Source organism: Ictidomys tridecemlineatus, chromosome 4 (genome assembly GCF_052094955.1).
Source record: "Ictidomys tridecemlineatus isolate mIctTri1 chromosome 4, mIctTri1.hap1, whole genome shotgun sequence".
In the NCBI taxonomy this organism is placed as follows: Eukaryota; Metazoa; Chordata; class Mammalia; order Rodentia; family Sciuridae; genus Ictidomys; species Ictidomys tridecemlineatus.
The window spans coordinates 112,842,647-112,854,914 of NC_135480.1; the positions used below are offsets into that span (position 1 = coordinate 112,842,647).

Sequence of the window (12,268 nt, forward strand, 5' to 3'; positions counted from 1 at the left end):
TAAAGGAAAAAAAAGGATAAGTCAAAAGTTAAAAATTTTAGCTCCTTAGACTATCCTATAATCAGATAGCTTCTATTGTCCCTGTTGTAGCCACAAGGCTGCAATAGCTAAAAATCCAACTCCGAGTGTAATGCTGAATTATAAGATAGGTTGAATTCATATGAATTGTTATATGAATGGGCACTGACTGAGAGTGAGATACAAAAAATTAGTTTGGGGACATTTGAGAGCAATCAATTCCCAAGTCTCAACAGGAGGAACCCTTCCTTCCTTCTTCATCAAAGAGAGTTTTTTTTTTTCCTTGATGGAATATCTGTAATTACCTTGTTAAAGGATTTAACATGGTTGTGGAAACCAATATTTTTCCCCATGTACTATATTAAGCACTTTCCTGATCTATCCCTAAAATCAAATATGAAGATATGCAGAGGATATTACAAAGTCAATATAAGGATTTTCTAATTTATATTGTCAAAAGCCAGGAAATAAGCAGAATAATGGATAAGGGGCAGGATGAGAACAGAGGGGAGAAATAAAATTTTAGATTTGATTAAATTTATTAATATGAACTCACTTCATAAAGATTTTGAATAATGTGCTGGTTGAAATAGATAGTAGTGATTTTAATGTTTTTTTTGTTTAGTTTACTAAAACTTAGTCTAGTAGAATCTATGCCAAATTGAAATTGAGATGCTAAATAGCATGAGAAAAATGTGGATAAGAAGAAATCCTACTAGTTCAGCAAGAAAAAGAATGTTGTAGTAAATTTAATGTGTGACCCATTTACACAACCATTAATATGTCCTTGAGAGCCCAAATGCACTCCATTTCCTAAATCCCTGAGATATGACCTCAGAGAAGGGAGCCTGATGTATCGTGTATTGTAGCAGCTGTTTTCTGTAGGCTGAGGATGCATGTGGAAGATATAACCATAGAAAGCAACTTTCTCATTGAATGGGGATGATGGGGAATGTATGGAGGCTGAGGTCAAGTAGCAGCACTTAACCAACGGAGGCAAGTTTGGCATATATAACAGCTAAGGTTCAATAGCAAATAATGAAGACTTTGATTTCTGGCCAGAATGGAACGTCAAGGACCAGTTTGCCATCCCACCCAAAATATCTAAAAAATGAAACAAAATGTAAGAAACAATGAGTTTAAAAATTGAAAATCAAATGATGATAAGTAATTCTTAAAAATGAGAAATTAATGGAAGTGAGGAGTGTCCTATGATTGCATCAATTTACAGTATAGAGAGAGCTTTGGTGGAAGTCTCGCTTGGGAAAGGGAGGGAGAAACCAGGAAAAATTTGAAGATGTCCCTGAGTTGAGAAGACACAGCTGGGAGTGTAGGGAGAAGATGAGTTGAGTTTGTAAAGGAAAGTACCAAGAGAAAAGAGCTGCATGGAGGGAAAGACATTTGCAGATCTACAAAGGATCCCTCTGAGTCTTCACCAGAATAAAGGTAAGTGAATGCATGTGAGTAAACTACTAAAGAACAGTGGAGGGGCAGTGGGGACAGGAATCATACAAAAGGATGAGAGGTCAACGTTCAGAGCTAACACCGGGGTAACAACAGATTCTATTCCTGTCTGCCAAAGTGGAAGACTTCATAATTCATGTGTTTTCAGATATTCAGAAGGGTTTTTCTTCAGTAATGGGGAAAAATCTATTCTTAGATTAAATGCTGCTCTGATACCACCAGACTAAGGTGAAAGCAAAACTTGGGATCATGGGGCTGGGTATGTGGCTCAAGCGGTAGTGCGCTTGCCTAGCATGCGTGCGGCCCGGGTTTAATCCTCAGCACCACATACAAACAAAGATGTTGTGTCAGCCAAAAACTAAAAAAAAACCAACTTGGGATCAGATTAACTGAATTTCAGAACAAAGCTACAGAATATTTATAGAAATATAAAACTATACTGCATCAAATAAAACATGAAATGTATGGCATTCAGTCAAAACTTACCAGTTGTAGTCATTATAATAGTCACAATATCTGAGATGAGAAATTCACTGAATCAGATTAATAGCAAGTTAGACATTGCAGAAGAAAAGGATGGCAAACTTTAAATCATGGAAATAGAAACTATCCAAGATAGCTTAACATTAAAAGAAGACTGCAAAACAGAACCAAACCAGAACATCAGGGAGCAATGGGAAAACTTCAAGCAGAATGATATATGTGTAATTAGAGCCCCTGAAGGAAAGGAGTGGGTGTGCAGCAGGAGAAAATGACTAGAAATTTTCCTTACATTCTTGATAAAAACATTAAGTCCATTGATCCAAACACATGAAGGAAACTAAATCAAAGCACAAGGCACATTATGGTTAAATTAATCAAAACATGATAAAAACAAAATTTAAATGATGCTTCATTATATACAGATGAACAAAGATAACAATGGCAGATTTCTTGTTAGAAATGAGATCGGAGCAGTGTATTTGAAATATTGACAACAAAACAAAACAACATAGAACCTTTCAATTCTACTCTCAGCAAATAAACTCTCTTTCAAAAATGACATTTTAAGATCTCTAAAAGCTGAAAGAATTTATCACCAGCAAACCTGTCCTTCAGGCAGACACAAAAATGAGGCCCGATGAATATCAGGATCTACACGAAGGAAGGAAGAACACTGGAAATGGCAGCCTCACAGATCAATAAAAATATTTTTCTTATTGCTTAAGTGTGTTTAAAGGACCAGTAGAGGAAGGAACCTGAGGGAGACAGGGAACGCTGGGTGTTGATATTGGTAAAATTATACTTTTATATTGTGTGCATGTACAGATGTGTAACAACAAATCCCATCAATATGTACAGTTATGATGCATCAATAAAATATGTTGAAAAAAGAAGATAATTGACAATGTGGAGCTGAGGATGTAGCTCAGTGATAGCTGCATGCTTTGCTTAGTAAGTACAAGGTGCATATACTTTTCTTTCGCAGCAATCCCCGCTCCCCACAAAAGAGATGCAAAACAAAAATATAATGTATTTTAGAGTTTACAATATATCTATTAAATCATGTGTAACTAATTAAAACAAATAAAAAATATATCTATTAAAAAACTTTGGGTGCCAAATGAAAATTTGGATCTGTACACATGACTAAAGAGCACTGGAAATGGTAACTGTGTGGATAAGTAAAAAAGGCATTTTCCCCTTATTTTTAAAACCCTTAAAAAGGTAGTGGACTAAGCAAAAATAATAACAATGTGCTGTGGAATTTCTAACATGTATGGGGGAAAATGTATGACAAAAATAATTTGTAAGACCAAGAAGAAGGAGATTAAAATAAAGTTCTTACAATTCATGTGAAGTAGTAAAATGGTATTTGAAGGTAGACTGTGTAGTAAGTTAAAGAGATGTACTACTTGCCTTAAAGAAACCCCTAAAAAACAATAAATCATTGTGCATACACATTTTAACATACTATATATAGCATATCAAACATTATTAATATATATCAGGCTCACAAATACATAGGATTATAGTGCCCTATATTGAATTGACCCTTTTATCATGTGAGAGGCCCCTCCTATAGAATCATAAAAACAAATGAGCCATCGAAAGAGGAAAAATGAAACGAAAGTAGAATAAAGAGAAAACCAATAGTAAAATGAAAGTTTCAAGCATAATTACCAGTTAAGTGTAAATAGTTCTAGCACTTCAATTAAAAAACAGATATTGTTAAGGTTGGATCACAGAAGCAAAATCCAATCACGGGCTGCTCATAAAAAAACCCACTTCAAATATATAGATAAAACTAGATTCAAAGTAAAAGAATAGGAAAAGTTATATCATGCTATTACTAGTTAAAATAAAATTGAAGTGACTATATTGATATCAAGCAAAGTAGATTTTAGGGCAGAGTATTATCAGGGAAAAAGAGGGCTTTTTCAAAATAAAAGGGCTAATTCATCATAGGACATTGCAATCCTCCAAGTTGGAAGGAAACTAATATAACCTAATATAACAGTTTTAAAGTACATGAGGCAAAAGCTGATAGAACTTCAAGGAAAAACTGTTTAAATTCACAATTATAATTGTAGAGTTTAACATGGTATTTTAATAACTGATGGAGCAAACAGAAAATTATTAAGGATGTAGATTACATGAACAACACTAATATGCTGACATGTTGGCATTTGTAGAACACTTTACCCAACAACAGAGGGTTATGCATCATTTTCAAGGGTGTACAGGAAATTTTTCAAAATAAGGCAATAAAACAAGTCTCAATAAATTTAAAAAATTTCAAATCAAAGTATATTTTATTTCCACAATAGAATTAAGTTAGCTATCAATAACAAAATATACTAAAAAGAAATTAGAAAGTATTTATAAGTTTTATTTTAAACTGCTAGTTTCAAATGAATGGGTCTAAAGTATTTCTAATATTTTGAATAAACTAAATGAAAATATAACAAAAAATATGAAGGATGCAGCTAAAGCAGTAACTAAAAGAAAATTTATAGCATTAACATGCCTATATTAGGAAAGTTATTTATGCAGAAAGAGATTAAATATAGGGTTGAGTGCTTATGAAAATCGTTGGGAAGACTGAAGAAATGACTTTTACAACAATACTACATGCTTGTCAGTCAGGTAAGTTTTTATCTTTTTAAAAGCAGGAACAGAACGATAAGCCATCAATATGCAACTGGTAGCCCCATAATTAAATGATGATTTCTAGCAAAACATACACTAGCAAAACATACATGCCCCCAATACTTTCTTTTTCTTTTTCTTTTTTGTAGTACTGGGTATTGAGCCCAGGCCCTTACACCTGCTAGGTAAGTGCTCTACCACAGAACTGTACCCCCAGTATTTGTTGTTGTTATTTGAGACAGGATCTCACTGTTTCCCAGGCTAGTTTTTTTTATTTGTTATATATGACAACAGAATGCATTACAATTTTTATTAACACATATAGAACACAATTTTTTTGTGTGTGTATAATCTCCGGTTGTACACAAAGTAGAGTCACATCCTTCATGTCTTCATACATGTATTTAGGGTAATGATGACCATCACATTTCACCATCTTTCCTACTTTTATTCCCCTCCCTTCTTCTCCCTCCCCTTTTCCCCTTTGCCCTGTCTAGGTTCGTTTAATCCTCTCATCCCCCCACCTCTCATAGCATATTATGAATCAGCATTCTTAAATCAGAGAAATCATTTGGCATTTGATGTTTTAGGATTGGCTAATTTCACTTAGCATTGTATTCTCCAACTCCATCCATTTACCTGCAAATGCATTGTGTATATATACCACATTTTTTTTTAATCCATTCGTCTACTGAAGGGCATCTAGGTTGGTTCTACAATTTAGCTATTGTGAATTATGCAGCTAAAACATTGATGTGGCTGTGTCCCTGTAGTATGCTGACTTTAAGTCCTTTGGGTATAGACCGAGGAGTGGGATAGCTGGGTCAAATGGTGTTTCCATTCCCAGTTTTTCAAGGAATCTCCATACTGCTTTCCATATTAGCTGCACCAATTTGCAGTCTCACCAGCAATGTATGAGTGTGTCTTTTTTCCCACATCTTCATCAACATTTATTGTTGTTTGTATTCTTAATAGCTGCCATTCTGACTGGGACTGAGATGGAAATATTAGAGTAGTTTTGATTTGCATTTCTCTAATTGCTAGAGATGTCGAACATTTTTCATATATTTGTTGGTTGATTGTATATCTTCTTCTGAGAAGTGTCTGTTCAGTTCCTTGGCCCATTTATTGATTGGGTTATTAATTTTTTTGGTGTTAAGGTTTTTGAGTTCTTTATATACCCTAGAGATTAGTGCTCTATCTGACGTGTGTGTGGTAAAGATTTTCTCCCATTCTGTGGGCTCTCTATTCACCTCACTGATTGTTTCTTTTTTCTAAGAGAAAGCTTTTTAATTTGAATCCATCCCATTTATTGATTCTTGATATTAATTCTTGCGCTATAGGAGTCTTATTAAGGAAGTTGGGGCCTAATCCAACATGATGGAGATTTGGGCCTACTTTTTCTTCAAATAGACACAGTGCCTCTGGTTTAATACCCAGGTCCTTGATCCACTTTGAGTTTTGTACATGGTGAGAGATAGAGGTTTGATTTCATTTTGTTGTATACAGATTTCCAACCCACGGTAGCTTTTAACTTGTGGTCCTCTTGCTCAAACCTTCTGAAGAGCTAGTAATATAATTTGGATGTGGCATGTCACTGAAAGACTCATGTGTTGAAGACTTGGCCCCCAATGCAGCAATGTTCAGAAGTGGGGTTTTGGGAAAGTGGATCATGAGGATTCTAATTCATCAACAAATTAACCCATTGATGGTTCATAATTGATTTGGGAGGTGGTGGAAACTATAGTAGGTGGGGCCCAGTTGGAGGCAGGTGTCTGAGGACAAGCCCTGGAAGGGTATTTCTTGTCCCTAGCCTCTCTCTCCCTCTCTCTCTCTTTCTCCTCCCCCTCTCTCCTGGCTGTCATGAGGTAAGCAGCTTTTCTTCACCACAACCTTCTACAATGAAGTTCTCCTTCATCACAGGCCCCAAATCAATGAAGCCAAGTGACCATGGACTAAAATCTCTGAAACTTTGAACCAAAGTAAATCTTTCCTCCTTTAACTTGTTTTTCTCAGGTATTTTGTCACAGTAATGAAAAGCTGACTAGCATAACTGTGACTACAGGCATGTGTCTCCATACTCAACTTTTAATCCTGTCTCTTAACATCTATGAAGTTAAAGAGTAGATAATAGGAATTCTGGCAACCTTAACTGAAACAAATTCAAAAATAGAAAAAAAATTATCCAAAAACAAACCAAAAATCCTCTGAACATCACCAGGACTATGCTTGATAGACAAATTGACAGACATAGCAAGAGCATGGCTTTCACCTCAATTTCACTTCCCAAATCTTATGCAAGAGCATCATACTGTTGAATCCTGAATTACATTCTGAGTCATAATTGCAAAGGTGTCTGAGACATGTTGTTTTTAGTTTTCCAGATTCTATTTTACAATGATAGTGGAATGGATAAGTACTTCTCATCTCAGTAGCCAGCATTTTGAACATCCTTCCAATATTTTCAGTTTTCCTATATTTTAATGACATTATTCTAATGTGGAAGCCATAACGTTTGTGGGTATGTGATCTAGGTTCTACCAAGCAGATCTTCCTTGATGAGATTTGAATTCACCAGGGAGCTATGTGAGGAGGTGGCCCCATGTGAGGAAACGATCATCCGTCAGACATGTTTGGTGAAGGTAGCTGGTTCTTTAGAGCAGGTACTGGTAGAATTTCTGGCAGCTGGTTCCAGCATTACTAAAGCCAAGCAACATCTGTAGGGATGTTTTCTCTGGAGACACCCTGGAGCATGTTTGCTGCCCAGCTTCAGAATCTGCCTCTCTGGCTCTCTTGGAAATCCCCTCAGCTGCTAAATATTTTTAACAAACTCCACACTTTCCTTTTTTTATTGTGCATAAATTAGCCAGGATGGATCCTATTGTTTGCAAACAACCTCTGACTGATATGATACAACAACAAACCCTGAGGTACACATTTCTAAGCAAGCTCTTTAGTGGAATTAGAGTTCTGTGGCTTTCACACTGAAGAAAAAAGCAAAAAGAATAAGAAAAAAAATCTTCAGCAGATGCATAGCAGGACTTAGGCTATAAAGAACTTGTCAAGGTGCTTGCTTACCCATTTTTTCAGGTTGTGTCCTTGTTGAGTAGAAGTTAATTTTTATAATATCTAATCCATCAAATATTTTTTATGTGGCTATTGCTTTCTGAGTCTTGTAAAGCAAATCTATACCTATCTTTGGTCACTAAAATATTCTCCTTGTTAAAGACATTTCATGTTGCAAGAAAATAATGATACCATTTAATAAGCACCAACCAAATGCCAGGTGTTTTATTTATATTGTCATACTGAATGGTTATAACAATCCTATAAGCAATATTAGTGTTCCCATTTTACAGATCAGGAAGCTTGGCCCAGTCAAGCTAAATAACTCGTTAATATCTATTAGTCATATTGAACTAAAGTGTGGCTACCTTAAGAGCTCATGATGTTTTCATTGGATCACAATTTCTTTGCCATCTACAAGACAATGGTGAAGAATACAACTTTTTTAGTAAAACAGATTCAGGTTTACAGTCCTGATTCTACCACTTAGTGAATTGCACAGGTTACTTAAGCTCTCCAAATCTCTCAGGGTTATTAAAAGGATTAAATTACAGAATGCATAAAAAGAGCTTGAACAATGACAGGCACATTGTAAGTGTTCAATAAAGAGATGCTATTATTACAGAAGCTATTCTATAATTACTTCTTGCCTAACCATAGGTTAAGTTCCTTTTGCGCTCTTAATGCTTATCAGGCACTTAATATTTTTTAATCATTTTTTTTGAGATGGGTTCTTATTATGTTGCGTATATTGATCATGAACTTCTGGGCTCAATCAATACTGCCTCAGCTTTCTGAGTAACTGGGGACTACAGGTATATATATATATATATATACACACACACATACCTGGAGAGAGAGAGAGAGAGAGAGAGAGAGAGAGAGAGAGAGAGAGAGTGAGTTATAGATTTACATTCAGTTTTAAGAATTAATACAGAAAAAATACTGTATGAACTTTACCCAGTATTCCCTGGTGGAAAAGTTTTGCAAAATTACAATGTCACAGCCAAGTTATTTATATGGTTATAGTCAAAATACAGAACATTCCACCACAAAGGTCCTTCATATAACCCTTTTATAGTCACATGCACGTCCCTTCAGCCTCCATCCCTATTCAGAACCCCTTGTATTCATTTGTTCTCTATGTTTCCATGATTTTGTCACTTTAAGAATGCTATATAAGTGGAATAATACATCATGCAAACTTTGGGATCCATGTTTTCATTCAGCATATTTCTTTGGAGATTCATTCAGGCTATTGCATGTACCAATACCTTGTTCCTATTTTTTGTATGGGTATTACATGATATAAATCTATTGTAGTTTGCTCATCCATTCATATGTTGAAAACATCAAGATTTTTCAGTCTGGGTATATTAAAAATAAAGCTGCTATTTTTTGCATTCATTTACAGTCTGTGTGTGAACATAATCTTCAGTTCTTTGGGATAAGTTTTCAGGAGTGCAATTACTGGGTCAAATGATAGTTGTTTTTTTTTTTTTTTAAAGACAGGGGCAATCTTTTCTTTAAGTATTATAGTACTATTTTGCATTCTCACTAGCAATGTATAAATGATCATTTATCAGCATACTCACCAGTGTTTGGTGTTGTCACTTTTCTATTATAGCCATTCTGATAGGTATGTGGTGGTATTTTATTGTGATTGTTAATATCAATTTCCCTAGTGGCTGGTTATGTTAAACATCTTTTCATGCATTTATTTGCCATCTATATATCTTCTTCAATGAAATATGTGTTCCAATTGGGTTGTTTGAGCTTTTGTTGGATATGTAGTTGCAACTTATTTTTGAACTGTGTAATTTGTCTTTCTGACTTCTTAATATGATCTTTAGTAGAGTAAAAGTTTTTAAATTTGATGAAGCTGAATCTAGTTTTCCTTTTACATGTCATACTGTTGGTATCAAATATAGCTCTTTGCTTAGTTCTTGGCCATTACAATTATTCCTATTCATTCTTCTAAAAGTTTTGTGCTTCATGTTTTATATTTAAGTCTGTGATCCATTTTGAATTGTTTTGATATGGTATGAGACTTATGTCAAGGGTCATGTTTTTGCTGGTGGATTTCCAATCACTATAGCTCCACTTGTTACTTGTTTCGAATTGTTTTTTCATCTTTAAAAAAGCCAGTTGAACACATTTGTGTGGGTTAATTTCTGAGTTGACCAACTTTCTGTTGACCTATGTTTCTTTCCCATGACCAGAACTAGAAAGTCTTGAGTAATATAGCTTTTAGTCTTGAAATCGAATGACTAATTCCTCCCATTTTGTTCTTCTTTTTCAAAATCGTTTTTACCTATTAAAAAAAGCTTGCTGAGATTTTTGATAGGAATTGTGCTAAACTGTATATCAACTTGGGGAGAATTTATCCCTTTACTCTGTTAAATGTTCCAATCCATGAGCATGCTGTGTATGTCCATTTCTTTAGACTTTCTTTGATTTCTTTCATCAGTGTTCTGTACTTTTCAGTGTACAAATCCAGAACATATTTTATTAGATTTGTACCTCAATATTTTATTTCCTTGAGTAATTGAAGTGTTATTGTGGATTTAATTTTGGTGTCCATTTTGTTATCATTGCTACTTTATGGAAATATATTTGACTTCTGGCCAGGAGCAGTGGCAAATGGCTGTAATCCCAGTTACTTGGGAGGCTGAGGCAGAGGATCTCAAATTCAAGGCTAGCCTCAGCTTAACAAGACCCTGTTACAAAATTAAAAAATAAAATGGACAGGGAATCTAGCTCAGTGGTACAGCACCCCTGGGATCAATCCCTGGCACTGGTAAGAAAGAAAAAGAAGGAAAGAGAGAGAAAAAACTGATTTTTATATTTATCTTATGTTCTGAAACCTTGCTGAACACCCTTAGTACTTTTTGCAGATTCCTCGAGATTGTATAGATCATTACATAATCTGAAAACAAACTATTGGTTTTCTTCCTTTTATTTTACTAATTATTATTATTAATTTTTATTTATTTATTTGTCTGTCGCCTGGCTTAAACATCCACTGTTATTCAGCACTTTGTTGAATAACAGTGATAACAGCCGATATCCTTGCCTTGTTTTCCATCTTGGAAAGCATTTGGTATTTTACTATTAAGTAAAATGTTGGTTGTAGGTTTTTGTAGATGCTTTTTATCAAGTTAAGAAATTTCCTATTTGTATTTTCCTAAGATATTTCACTATGAATGATCAAGTAATTTTCGTGTATAAGATCATGTGGTTTTTCTTCTTTAGCCTGTTAATATTGTAGATAATATTGATCAATTTCCTAATATTGGGGCAGCCTTGCATCCCTGAGGTAAGGCCCACTTGGTCATGGTGTATAATTCTGTTTTAATATATTGCTGTTTTCCACTTGCTAATATTTTGTGAAGGATTTGTGTGTCTATATTCATGAGGAATATTAGTTTTTAGTTTTCCTTCTTTTTTCTTTTTCTTTTTAGGCACTATCTTTGGTGATATCGGAATAATACTAGCATCATAAACTGATTTTGGAATTGCTACTTTTCCTTCAATTTTCTGGAAAAATTGAGTAGAATTCATGTTAATTATTTTAACAGTATATTTCTCAAATGAAATAATTTGGGCTGAAGACTTCTTTTTTGGGTAGTGTTTAAATTACAAGTTCAATTTCTGTAATAGGTATAGGGATATTCAAATATTCTTTTTCATATTGGGTGAGTCTTAGTAGTTCATTTGGTCTAAATTGTCAAACATATGTGTGCAGAGCTATTAGTACTTTTCTTTTATTAACATTTTGATGTCTGCACCAATTGACAGCTTTCCTGAAATTGGTACTTTGTTTCTTCTATTCTTTTTCTTTGTTAGTCTTACTGGAGGTTTGTCAATTTTATTGATCTTCATCAATCTTCTATTTTATTGATATTCTCTGCTGTTCTGTTTTCAATTTCACTTTTATATTTATTATTTTTTTTTTGTTTTCAATTTATTTTTAACTTATTTTTCTAGGTCCTCAAGGTGAGAGTTTAGAATATTAATCTGAGGCTTTTCCTCTTTTTAAGCATTCAGTGCCATCAGGTTTCTTCTCAGTACTTCTTTAGCAGAGTTCCATATAGTTTGATATGTTGCATTCTCATTTTCATGCCATTTATTATATTTTGAAATTTCCCTTGAAACTTTCTTTTTGACCTATAGATTATTTAGAAACGCGCTGTTTATTTTCCAAGGGTTTGAAAACTTTCCTTTTTTCTATTATTAACTTCAACTTTGATTCCTATTAAGTCAGAGAATATGCTCTGTATGTTTCCTATTCTTCTATATGTCTTATGGCTCAGGGTGTGACCTGTCTTGGCATGTGTTCTTTAAGAAGTTGAAAAAATGTATATTTTTCTGCCATCGGGTGGAGTGTTGTATAACTGTTGAGTTTCTCTAATCCTTGCTGGTCTTCTGCCTCATTGTTCTACCAATTGTTGAGAGAGATCTCCAATTATAATTGTGTACTCGTCCGTTTCTCTTTTCAGGACTATCCATTTTTCCTTCACATAATCTCAGCTCTGTGATTCAGTGCTAGAATTGCTGTCTTCTTTTCATCATTTCCCTCTGTGTC

The 12,268-nt window shown here is 34.3% G+C and overlaps 1 pseudogene; it reads left to right on the top strand.

Annotated features, from left to right (window-relative positions):
• The first annotated feature begins 4,596 nt into the window (after positions 1 to 4,596).
• The window catches only part of LOC101973829 (protein DEK-like), an 83,419-nt pseudogene continuing 75,747 nt past the window's right edge, over positions 4,597 to 12,268 (top strand).